The sequence below is a fragment of the Poeciliopsis prolifica genome, unplaced genomic scaffold (assembly GCF_027474105.1).
Source record: "Poeciliopsis prolifica strain line A6 unplaced genomic scaffold, Auburn_PproV2 SCAFFOLD001, whole genome shotgun sequence".
Lineage (NCBI taxonomy): Eukaryota > Metazoa > Chordata > Actinopteri > Cyprinodontiformes > Poeciliidae > Poeciliopsis > Poeciliopsis prolifica.
The window spans coordinates 3,748,518-3,761,005 of record NW_026562376.1 but is presented as its reverse complement, the minus strand read 5'-3'; the positions used below and the strand labels follow the sequence as shown (position 1 = coordinate 3,761,005).

The 12,488-nt window shown below is 40.8% G+C and overlaps 1 protein-coding gene across 3 annotated transcripts in view; it reads left to right on the top strand.

The window, feature by feature from the left end:
• The window catches only part of zfpm1 (zinc finger protein, FOG family member 1), a 100,177-nt gene that overhangs the window by 4,169 nt on the left and 83,520 nt on the right, over positions 1-12,488 (top strand). The window contains exons 1-2 of one of the 3 annotated variants that reach the window (XM_055031284.1): positions 10,438-10,508; positions 10,698-10,758. The exons of 1 other annotated variant lie outside the window; for it this stretch is intronic. The gene's annotated coding sequence lies outside the window, so the exon portion shown is untranslated. Of the gene's footprint in view, positions 1-10,437; positions 10,759-12,488 lie in introns of those variants that run through there. One more of the 3 variants, XM_055031278.1, reaches the window with a different exon arrangement.

Sequence of the window (12,488 nt, the reverse complement as noted above, 5' to 3'; positions counted from 1 at the left end):
TTTTTGACCCAAAAGTTGTGACAGCGCTGTTAGTTGAACCTAACACCTTAAATCACAAAGATTTAGAATTTTTTTAAATCTCAAATGCAAAATTTTATTTATTTTTTGTACAGTTTTGGGTTATTTATTGCTCTGAATATGTTCTTTTAACAACTGGCCTTTTAGAGTCTGCAGACTCTAGTTAACGATTAACTGATTAATAAATTAACAAAAAAATTATTTCAATAATCGATTCATCACGATTAAACTGATTATTTGAGCCATAATTAACATTCTTTTAAAGTGTACTCATATTTGTGCAAACAGGTTTTTGCATCTGCACTTTTAAACTTTCCGGTAATTGTAGATGCTAAAGTGAACAGAACATGGTCGGGTTCTCATCCAGCTCAAGTCCAGGCTTGATCCCGTCTCAAACCCCTGCAAGCATTAAGTAGGTGGACAAAATTAAAATCGGCGTTCCCATGCCAAAGGGCATAAAAAGTCCCTAAAAGGAGGTCTGGACCCGATTTCAGCAGCAGAGCTCCTCATGTCCCTCAGACAGAACCAGGAAAACTTTCAGACGAGGTTCAGTTTGTTGGATCTCGTTTCCCAAATCTGATCCGAGACAATTCAGCCTTCAGATTCAGACAACAAGCCGCTGGTTTCAGCTGCAGCCTGCTCTGTGCACATGCTGCAGCTTTTTCTTTTAAATGCAAATAAATAAATCACAATATTTTTTTAAAATAAGAAAATAAATATTGTATTGCCTAAAATGCAAAAACGTAGCATTACTTTACTCTGCCACATGAGGAGCTTTGGGTACATTTACAAACCAAAGCTGTTTTTTTTGCACAGTTTTGGCTTAATCACAGCTGTGAGTGTGTTGTTCTTTCAGCAAATGGCCTTTTTTGAGTCTGTTTACTCCATTTAATGATAAATTGATAATTTAGTTGACAAGTGCTTCAATAATTGATTAATAATTCCAGTCCTATTTCCATTCAAAGTTTGAAACTCCCAGCTCCAGTACAGCCAACACAGAGGCCCGCGGTTGTATTCCAGACCCAGAGACCGATAAACTCGGCCCAGAGAGCACGCATGTGCACGTTTCCAGGGTGTCATGGCCGCCTTTGTCAGCTGCCTCGGTCCTCCTCCACACACCGTGCCCGGGCTGCCGGGCCGAGATCGGACGGGCTCTCAGCCCCGTGACTCTCTTGTGATTCGGCTGACATTTTGATAGGAAGAAGTGGGGAGTGATAAGCGCTCTGTTCGGCTGGGATATGTTGGAGGTGAGGGGGTTAGCTTCTGGTGCTACTTCCACCTTTGCTGCTCTTACGGCTGTAGGTGTTTAGAGCCAAAGTCCCACCATTTTCAACGAAGAGTGAAGACTTTAGGGGTGGAAAATTAGAAACTGAAGATGAGAGAGACTTTATTGGTTTGGTTTAACCATTTAAACACAATTTAGGCCTAGAGAGAATAAATTCAATCCAGAGTTGCCCGTTGTTCCTGTGTGGTGTTTGAGAAAAACCAAACTGAGAGTAACTTCTCATATTGTTTCTCAAGCAGCCAGACCTTTATTTTATTTTTGGAGTTTTAAGACATTCTTTTCTTTCTTTGCATATTTTTAGTCCAGTTTGTGCCCGACCTCGACATAATGATGTGCACTGTGTGCTCAAACAATAAGGATAATGGACAAGTTGATCACGATACAAGTGTCACGGCTAAAGAAGTTCACTTCACTAGTGTTTCAAACTCATGTTTACTTTAAAAAACACAGATATCATGTTTAAGGCACAACAATTATGCCATGGCACCTGTTAACTTAAAAAAAGATATGTAAAGTAAGTTAACAAGACTGATGAAACGATGTGATGAGGCAGTTTAGCTTAGATAGGCTAACATGATCTAGGAAAATGTTAGCTAGGGCAAGCTAATTTAAGATAAGGTAAAGAAAGATGTTTTATTTTAGCTTTTACCTTAGGCTAAAGTAAAATGGGGAAAGCTGAGATTGGGTATTCTTTAAAAATAATCAGAGCTAAACCAAACTAGCAGCGCTAATGTCCAACCAGCTAGGAAAACCCAAATAAACCAGGATAAACTCAGACAAACTAAACCACAATAATTTAGGTTTAGCTAACATAAAGTGAAGTAAGTTTAGATAGGAGTACAACCCAGAGTTCAGTAAGTTAATGCAAACTAATGTAAGGTTAGCTAAAGTGCATTTTAAATATGACAGCCCAAAACATGTACACTAAAAAAACTAAGGCAAGCTGAGATAAAATTAGCTGAACTGATCTAAGATAACTAACGTAAGGCGTATCACACAAAGCTAAGCTCAACTAATGTGAGTTAAGCTAAGGAAGGTAAAATAAGCTATTAAAAATGTGTTTAGATTGGATAAACTAAGGTAACCTAAGCTAATTATGAGCAGTTTTATCAATATTTATTTATTTTTTTCCTGCTTTTGTGTTGTGTGAAGTTTACCACATTGTTACTATGAAGCATCAATAATCTGATGGTCATCTGCTGTTTGTCAACATTTTTTTTTACATAATAGCTAATTTGGGAATCTTTTTTTGGAGCTAAAGTAATTTTTTTCGCAGATGCAATCAAATAAATGATAAACAAACAGGTCAAAAAGAGCCTAGACATCCAGTTTAAAGTTGATTCAGTGATAAATATATTTTTTATTGATGTTTTTTTACTCAACTCTTCCTGAACAACAACTTGCATGAGGTGATTACAGAAACAAGAAGGAAAAAAATCTAATCTTGTGGAGTAAATGTATGCATGTTTTGGTGTTGGTACCGAACAGCTGCACTTTCACCAAATGTTTTTAAATAACGAGAAAAAAATCTAATCAGTGAATCATGTAAATATGTGGCTCAAGGACAAATAAGCAAATTACTCAACAAGCCAAAACATAAAGCTTATTGGACTGGATCTAAATGCTGCCTCTTATGGTCATTATAGGAACTGCAGCCGCTTTGCTTGAGGGTTTTGTTTTTACCTCTTGAAGCTTTTTGTTGTAAAGCTCCAAATGAGTCCCAATTTTAAACTTTCCAAGCTGACATAACTTCAAAAAAGGTACCATGAAGACAGCTGAGTATTTATATCGCTTTGAACAGTTTTTCTCTCCAACAACAATGGATTAATTCCAGGGGCTTTCTGGAGGCTCAGAGTGAGGAGGAGAAGGAGTTGTTTGTGTAGCAGATAGATATTTGTCTATGTCTCTTTGTGCGTCATCCTCCCTAACGGTTGGCGATCTTTCAGCCTGATACGGCTCCTCTCCTCGATGGGGGAGATAGCATGCAGGCGGCCCACTGAGGCTGGATTCCCCGAGCTTATATTTTGGCGGTTGAGATGGGAGACGTGATAAAAGTTGGCGGCGATCGCTGCAGCTGATAAGGCGGGAAGGTGGAGGGGGAGGCAGGCGGAGGGAGAGTAATTACATCTGGATGCTGCATGTTGACGGGCTGCCGTCTGTGCGGCTGAATGAATAGATTGAAATAAAAAGAGAAAAGCAGCAGGAAGTGGAAGTAAGCAGAACGCATAGCTGTCAGATGAATGTGTGTGTTTTTAATGGCAGCCCAGCCAGCCATGCCGCTCCCCCACCCTCTGAGAAAGATGTTTGAGGCAGATAAGGAGGCCTGCTGATGGTAGATAGATAACCAGCTGCTGATCCTCTCTGCTGATTGGGCGCCGCTTTGTGACATCACCCTTCTAGCTCAGAGGTCAGTGTGAATAATAACGCTGCCTCCCACGACTGAGAGCAAACCAGGACGTCTGCAGAGGCCAGACGAGGAAGCTGACCTCCTCCTCCTCCTCTTTTTCCTTCCTCTGGAATTAATACCAGCTCAGAAGTTAATAAAAAAATATTTGTTGTCTCAAAAGCTTCACATATTCACAGCACAGAGATTAATTTGTTGGTTTTGTGAACTCTGAGTTCCACACACCCACCCGGCCGCCTCACACAGCGCGGCGGCGGCGGCTCTCCCCTCCTGCGTGTGTTTCTTTAACTCCGGCTTTGTTCTGCTTTTAGCTCGATGTGAACTTTAGATAAGCCGCGGGGCCTGATCTCCGGTGCAGATACAGATCTCCCGGCGTGATTAGAGTTGTTATCGGGCCAGAGCAGGCGGGAGCAGAGGCTCCACTGCAGCGGCGGCAACGGGAGCAGCCCGGGTCCGGACCCTGGCAATCAGTTCCAGCCCTAATGGGATTAATGTTGTTGTATAATTAGATGATAGGTGTGAATGCATCGCTTTCTCCTCCTCCAACTCCCCTCCACTCGTGCTTACAAGCATTGTCATTGATTAATTTAATTAGAATTAATGCCACGTATTACTCATGCCAGATTGTGTGCACGATAGCGCAGACATGTTGGGAAATTCTGATGTTAGTCGATTTTTATCTCTGGGTTTTTCTCTTTTTTTAACTGTTCTCTGAAAGGTGTGAAGAATGAAGTGTAAACTGAAGGGGAAGAAGAAGAGGAAAGTGGCAGCATCAGCAGGATGACTCGCTCTTGGTTGATGCCACTGACAGATATTAATGATGGCGACTGATTGGGTATCGCGCAGGCAACGAGTCTCATGCTGGAGATCAGATATCTTTGCGGGGAGCTGCATCAGGCTGCAGCCGTGCGCATGTTTAACTTTCACACGCTACCGGGGGGGACAGAATGCAGCCAGCGGCGCGCCAGCTGAAACTCTGCTTCCTGTGCAGGAGAAATCAGGTGTTTGCCATCTGATGTTTTCAAATACTTTAAAAGAAATCTCTCTTTCAGGTGCCTGATGGATTGTGGATTTGTTTGCACGCATGTCTTGGTTTGCATTGTAGCTGCTGAAGCAACTATCAGGTTTTCACTTCTGATAGTCTGGTAAACTTGCAAGTTGTAAGATTTGCTACATTTCCAGCTGCTGTGGTTCATTTTCACACTGCTCTGTGTCAACAAACCATGTGACGCTAAACTTTTACGTTTGTTTTGATTGTATTTACCCAGAATGCCCTGCGCTGTAGTCCATTTCCTGCTCCGATCCGCTTGTCGTTCCCATATGCATTGAAACCGCACCAGAATTCACTTGAACTGAACCGAATCTAGTTTGTAAGAAGACCAGAGTTTAGGTTTTTAGTCAGATTACGGATTCACATCTCCCTTTCCAAAGAAATGAACCAGAGTTGGATTAAACTCTGGACCAATCAGGGCTGGCGTGAATGAACCCAAAGAGTGTGTGTGTGTGTGTGTGTGTGTGTGTGTGTGTGTGTGTGTGTGTGTGTGTGTGTGTGTGTGTGTGTGTGTGTGTGTGTGCGTGCGTGCGTGCGTGCGTGCGTGCGTGCGTGCGTGCGTGCGTGAGTGAGAGACCAGACTCGATAAAAGAGGGAAGTTGGCAGGAAGCACGGTTTGCGTTCGGTGTGGATGAGTTATTACTTTTTCCTGCTGTTTACCCATGAGACGGCTCTGGTGGCGCTTCACGCTTCGCCTGCTCGCTGCAGCTGTAAACGCTTTCACCTTTGACCCCTGCTCTGGCAGCTACACACAGGAGGGAGGGAGGGAGAACAACGGTAGCGTAATCGCTGTCCAAACTGTTTGCTTAAGCAGTAATTACTTCTCTGCTCGCTCGTTTCAGGGAGCCATCTGAGAGCTTAACTCACTGCTGGTGTTGTTTACCTAACTGGGAGAGGCCGCAGAGTCCAAACCTACCTGCACACAGAACGGAGGCTCGGTTCTGCTGGTTCTGCTTGTGGGGAAACCCTAGCCACGTGGCTCTGATGTTTCTCGGCAGAAACTCCTGATCCAGCCCTCCTTTCTTTCTGATTTCCTTCCTGTGATCCAGACTTTCCTGTTTTCTTTTAAAATGGTCATGATCAGTGGTTCTGACTATGCGTCCTCTGGACCTGAGCTGGTTTTTATTCACATATAAAAAAAATAAAACGGAGCAACTCCACCCGACGAGCTTCAAAGCTTTGCAGAAGTTGGAAAATCGAGCATAATAATAATAATGACAAGAAACTCCTGCAGATAAATAAATCTAAAAGTTATGTTCAGAAACAGTTGTGCCATCTATGAGTTTATTTCTCAGTATATTGCACATGAAAATATATTTACATTCAGGCTGGAACTTTAAAGTGCTAATTTCATTAAATAATTTAATAGATTTTATCACGTTAAAAATTTCTGCGTTTTTCCATTTTCATAGAAGGATTTTGCTTCAAACAATTATCCGATGAGTTGATGCATCTTACTGCTGACCATATAGCAGCAGCATGTTTTGCACACTGATGTCAGTTTTTTCAAAAAAGCCAAAACGGTTTCTAAAAGTCTAAAAAAAAAAAATAAAAAAAAACTGAATGGGTTTGTAGTACTTTGCACTGATCTGATGGTTGAATTATCCAAATAATGGATTAAAAACAATAAATATCTTTGTTGTTGAGCTCACATGTAAATTCATTCAACAATTCAGCAGCAAAAAGGGTTTTCAAATTGAAAATGTTTCTTATTTTGTCTGTATATAGTTTGCGATTAAAATGCAATTAATTGCAGTTAATTAATTACAGATCCTACAATTAACTCAATTAATTTTTTAATGGAATCCCGCTTCTAATTTACATGTAAATTTGCCCGGTTTGAGCTGCAGCTAATTTACGTCTGTTGACATTTCAGGTATTAACCCCAGAGCCGCAGAAACTCCTGCCAAGCTGCACAAACACACACACAGGCTTCTAAATACTAAAATATCCATAATAGACCAATCATAAATGGAGAAAATTGCATGGTGTATGAACACTCAGATGTTTTGCAGTTGTGGAGATTGAAAGTAATATTTTCTAAGTTCTTGACGTGGCTTTTAAATGGAAACATGTTGTCATGTTTTTACATGTGGTTCTAAATCCCACCTGAATCTGAACGTCCAGGTCGCATTAATTCGTCATTAGTACTTGACAAACATCACTATTCTGCGAAGAAAAACAACAACCATGGCGGAGGATAATGAGGATTAAGTTATTAATGTCCTGGCTCCTGTAGGACAACAGCGCTCCACCGTTAGCATCCACGTTTACAAACACTGAGCTTTTCTTCTTCTTCTTTGTTATGGCGGTCGGTGAGACACTGAGCGCGCTCTCTGTGTGTGACGTTATTGTGCCCTTTGTAACTTTTATGTGGAAATTGGTTTACACCGATTTCCTTAATTTTGGGAGATTAGTGATCAGCCGATACTTGCATGTGAAGCCGATCGTATCCACTGATCTTATTTACCCTGGCAGCGGTCGTCTAAAAATCAGCCGCTGTCCTCTTCTGCTCTCCCAGTAGAAAGATTTGACTGATGGACCGGCCCACCAGGTGAATCCCACTGTTACCAGTTCACCAACTTTCTTGCTATATTGAGCAACATTTAAGACAAAAAGAAAATTGGTATCGGCCAAAATTGGAATCAGCAGGTCGGGCTTTTTAAAAGATTGGTAATCGGCGATCGGCCAGAAAACTGCAATCGGTGAACAACCTGAAAATGTGAACAACTACGCAAAAAATGAGTATTTCTCAAAAATCTGAGTTGAGAGTGAACGATGCCATCCAGTTTAAAAGGCCACAGAAAAATCAGGTAAACATAGAGAAGAGCGCTGTGGGTCGGGATTCATTCACAGGATTGTATCTGCGTTTGTTTCTGGGAGAAGGAGCCAACGGGTGTTACGACAAGACCCCTCTGCTCCGCCTGGCAGCGATAAGTCGGCCCATTCGCTCCTACTGTGCTGAGCGCCGGGTTCCGGAGCTTTAAGGCAACCTGGACAAACAACACCACCTGACCTGCTTTTACAGCCACACAGCCTTACAGACAGACAGACAGACAGACAGGTGGTAACCGCTGCTGCAGAGCCACAGGCCTCGCATACTAAACCAGGCAGGGTCAGAGGTCACAAATGAAGGAAACATCCGGTTTCAGGAGTTGATAACATGATTTTCTGGACAATAAATCGTCCCAGAAATGAAATAAACAATAATATTGTCATTTTGAAGCAATTTTCAAATAATAATAACAATAATGCACATTTTTGTATCTCAAAAAAATGTCAGTTTCTGTAGAACATTTAACTTTGAACTGGAAAACATTTTAAATGTCCAAATTAAAGATGTAACACAACTGAAACAACAATAATCAACATAAATTATGAAATCTCTGCAACCAAAGTTGCATTTAAGAAATTATGAATCATTCAGTTTAGACGGGAGACACAAAAGTTTGCAGCATTTTTCAAAATGCCGGCTTTTCAACAATAACAAAAAAGGGAAACATTTATTTGATGATTTTTGTCCAAATGGAAACGATAATGTTCATTTGGATTTATTATGCTAATTGATTTATTGTTTACAATAATTTATGATTTTTTTTTTATCTTTGGCTTTTATAAAACTGTTTTATTGACCTACATATGCACTATTTTGTTAACTTTACAACAGCAGTAATAATAGACTTATATTTTAATGTCCTTTTATCTTGAGATCTCAAAGGGACTTGGAAGTAACTTTTCCAGAGTTTTTGCGTTTTGTCCAGAAGTAACTTTGCAAATGTATCTTTTTTGATTCTCCACCCAGATGAATTGAACTTTTTCCTTCTGCATTGCAACAGTAGATGAACTTGATTCTAACTTGAATGGATATTTTGTAATTAACTCATCAATCTTAGTCTGAAGGTGATATATGCATAATTTCCTTGACACAAATCTCAATTTATTTTTCTGATTATTAATGGCATAACGATAAAAAAAAAAAGTACAAAATTCAGTTTAATAACTCCATAAAAGCAGAAAATATTCACATGCTGGAGCTTTGAAGCAGCAAATGTTTGCTGGACAAAAACTGATTAGTTGTTGCAGAAACAATTACATCTGGATAGGAAACTGCAATCTAACAGCTGAGCTGGTTCGTAGTGGCTTTATAAGCTGAAATATTATTTTCTGGAGCTTTCAGATAAATTTCACGTCTGCAGAAAGTTATTAAATATTTAAGGTTTAATTCAATTGAAGCAGTTGACGTATCAGGTGAATTCAGGAGATTTAAGCTGCTTGGGAAGAGGAACAAGCTGACCACAGTAATGAAGAAGGGGAGAAAGAGAAGATGATGAAGGGAATGAGGAAGTAGCGGAGAGGACGTGAGGCGAGGCGGCGATAAGGGCGAGCCGGCGACCGGGACAAAGCGAGCAGAAAGAGGAGAAGCTGGAAGAGCCTCCTGGGAGCCCCTTTAACAGAAGAGGTCTAGACTGATGGCTCCTCTCACTGTCTGAACACACACACACTCACTCACACACTGATTGTGAGATGGCAAAACATCAAATTTGCACAAGTCTTTCTGACCTTCAGGTACTTAAAACCTGGGAAATGCCCTGCAGACGTTTCCACCGGGGACAATACGTGACAAACAAAATATTTCCATGTCTTTCAGGTCTTAAAGCTTTACTGTGCAGACAGATTTACACCTACAGTGACTTATTTAAAGAGAAAAATAAGTCCTGAGTGGGTGTGCTTGCATCAAGAGGCAAAACTGACTCATCAAGCGGGAGGATGACCTTTTGAACCTTAAACTTGTTCTGTCTTCTCACCACAACACCCGCTGATGACGCCACAAAACATGAAGAGTAAATATTAGAAAGTCATCACTTTCTAAACTTAGTTTGCTACATTTCCAAAGTAACTATTTCTATTCCCAGATGTTTTGTCTTTGGCCGCAGTGAGGTTTGAGTCCAGCTCTGTTTGGAGCGCCGCTGCTCAGCCGCACTTTCCAGTAGAAACACTGTTCAAAGTTTAAACGGCTCATAGAAAGTGAAACTTTTTCTGACTGAATTTGCATTTTCATATCTTTTACAGTTTTTACTCAGCCACAGGTTAAGTTTGATATATTTTAGATTTTCTAGAATCAGCTCAGACGGTGATGATGTCACACACTCTTTTGAAATATCCAGAAACTTTCTGATTCAAACCTCATTCTTGGCCGTAGTTTCCCTCCCACATGTGGAACTTATACATCGAAACAAAGATATTTTTGTCTCCTTTCACCCAGTGCGTCTCCCACTGCTGTAGGAATTAGAGTTTTTTACCAGTTCAGCCCAGAGAGCAGGGAGCGCACCCAATCTCTCATTCACTCCGTTTTATTTTTCAGCCGTTTCAGTCTAACCTGGAACCGAAGGCTCTTTTCAATCCGTCATATTTTCTACATGAAACGCTGCAGGAACATGAAAAGTTCAACAAATGACCATCAGAAGCTTGTGACACTTGAGGTTAAAAGTCTTTTTAATACGACTTGTAGTTTCCACTCAGCTTGCTTGATGCTTAAATGTTTTTCCGTTTCCATGACAGTTTCTCTGTCAGGTGTTCAGAAAAGGCGGGATAACCATGGCAACCAGTGACTCAGCATTCTGTGGTTGCATCGCTTAGCAACCTTTTGTTTGTTTTTTTTAAATATCAGTTTGTTGTTATATAAAATTGCCAAAGAGGAATAAACGGAGGAATTTGATGCATGTTGGATTTTTCAAGCAGGAGCTTCTTTGGTATAAAAAGATCTAAAATTTGTTTTGGTTTATAAAATGAAGTGAATGTCTGTCGATGCTACTGAGACTCCAACTGGTTAACTGGCTCAACAAAAATCTTTTCTGTCGTCTTGGTACGACAGACATTTTGCATCATCTGTGAAACCCGTGCCATTTATTCATAAGCGGAATAAATGTGAACCTTTTCAGTGACGCCTGTAAACCCAGAGAGGTGGAGTCTGACCTGAGCGCTGAGCCACATCAGATCCAGGTGAGACTATTCAGACGTGCGTTTTTATGTCAGGATCGAGTTACGGTGGCGGCTCCGTCTGTTGCCTTCCCTGCACGTCTCACCGTGTACGTTATGAGTCATGTGAGCCAGCGGCGTCGCAGCGATCCGGCCCTCTGGATGGCTTTGTGCTCGCCTAAACCGCGCTGCTCCGTCTCTCCCTGACTGATAAGTGAGCTGCCAATCACACCGGCTCTGTCTGTGTGGGTGTCAGCAGGATCAGCATTACTGAAATGACTGCAGATCTGCTGCAGATGGTTTCCTATTGGAAGATATAATTCACTAATTCGGGGTTATGCAAATAAATTCCTGAAGAGAAGAGTTATTTCTGTTTTAATAGTTGAAACTAAACAGGAGAGTCTCGGCCTGCGTATTAAAATGTTTCCAGCTATTTCAAAAAATATGATTTTGAAAAATTCCATGCATTAATTGTAATCTTTTAAAGTTATATTTTTAGAATAGAGTTGAATACTTTAAATTTTCCAGACTCTATTTTTATATTTTGGAAGCTGAATTACCTTAGCACAATGCTACGTTACGTCCTGCTGCCTGTTAAGACGGTTTTCACATTGTGTGTCTTATTTGGCGCGTTGAACTTTATATTGGACATATTTCCTATCGATGTTAATCATGTGTCTATTGCAGTATAAGTTGATATTGCTTTATTTTCCAGCCCTAATTTCAGATATTTGAAACCAAAAATCAATCGATAATTACTGATATTGACAGATGTGAATCCCTGAAATCATAATGCACTGTTCAGGCATACAGTCCTGCCCTAATTTCAGATATTTAAAACAAAAAAAAATTAGTAATTATCTATATCAACTGATATAAAATACAAAATTGTCCAGGCCTAATTTAAGATAATTAAGACAAAAATTAATACAATTTATCAACATTGTCTCATATGAAATGCGTAAATTGTGATATGATTTTCAGTCATATCGATCATCTCTAATCTCATATATTTAAAACAATCAATGATCACCAATATTGACTGATATGAAATGTTTATATCGCAATATGATTTTCAGCTATATCGTCTAACTCTAATTTCATATAATTAAAACAAAAAAACGTATCAATAATTATTGATATCAACTGATAAGAAATGTTTATGTTGTGATACTTTTCCAGACATGTTGTTGTCCAGCTCTGTTTTCGTATCCTAATCAATAATTATTGATATCAGCCAATATAATCCTTTATATCGTGATAATTTTCCTGCCGTATCGTCCAACAGCCACAGCTGGTTTTCTGAACACCTCTTCGTGCGTCCTGCTGTCCTGCTTTTGAAATTCCCCTCGACCCTCATCTTCCTCTATCTCCACCCTTCCACCTCCACTCCTCTATCGCCCCCTCTTTCATCCCACCTATCTGCGCGCGCCCCTCCCCGGGCTGCGCAGACCCGTGGCCTCGGCCAGCCAGGTCCTGGCGCTATGATAATGTGGAAAGTTGAACTGGCCCCATTACAGCGAGGCTGATGGGAGGGCCGATAACGCCGTTGATAATGGGTGCAGATAGCGCTGACACAGCGGTCCAATAGCCTGGCCTCCCCCCACCGTTCACCCACCCCCACCCCACCCATTATCATTCCTGCCCACCGATGGGCTCCCAGAACGCTATCTCCTCTCCATTTCCACTCCTGCGACAGATAAGAATGGAAATACTGACTTCATAGCTGACTGATTAAAGTGTCTGCCTTTCTT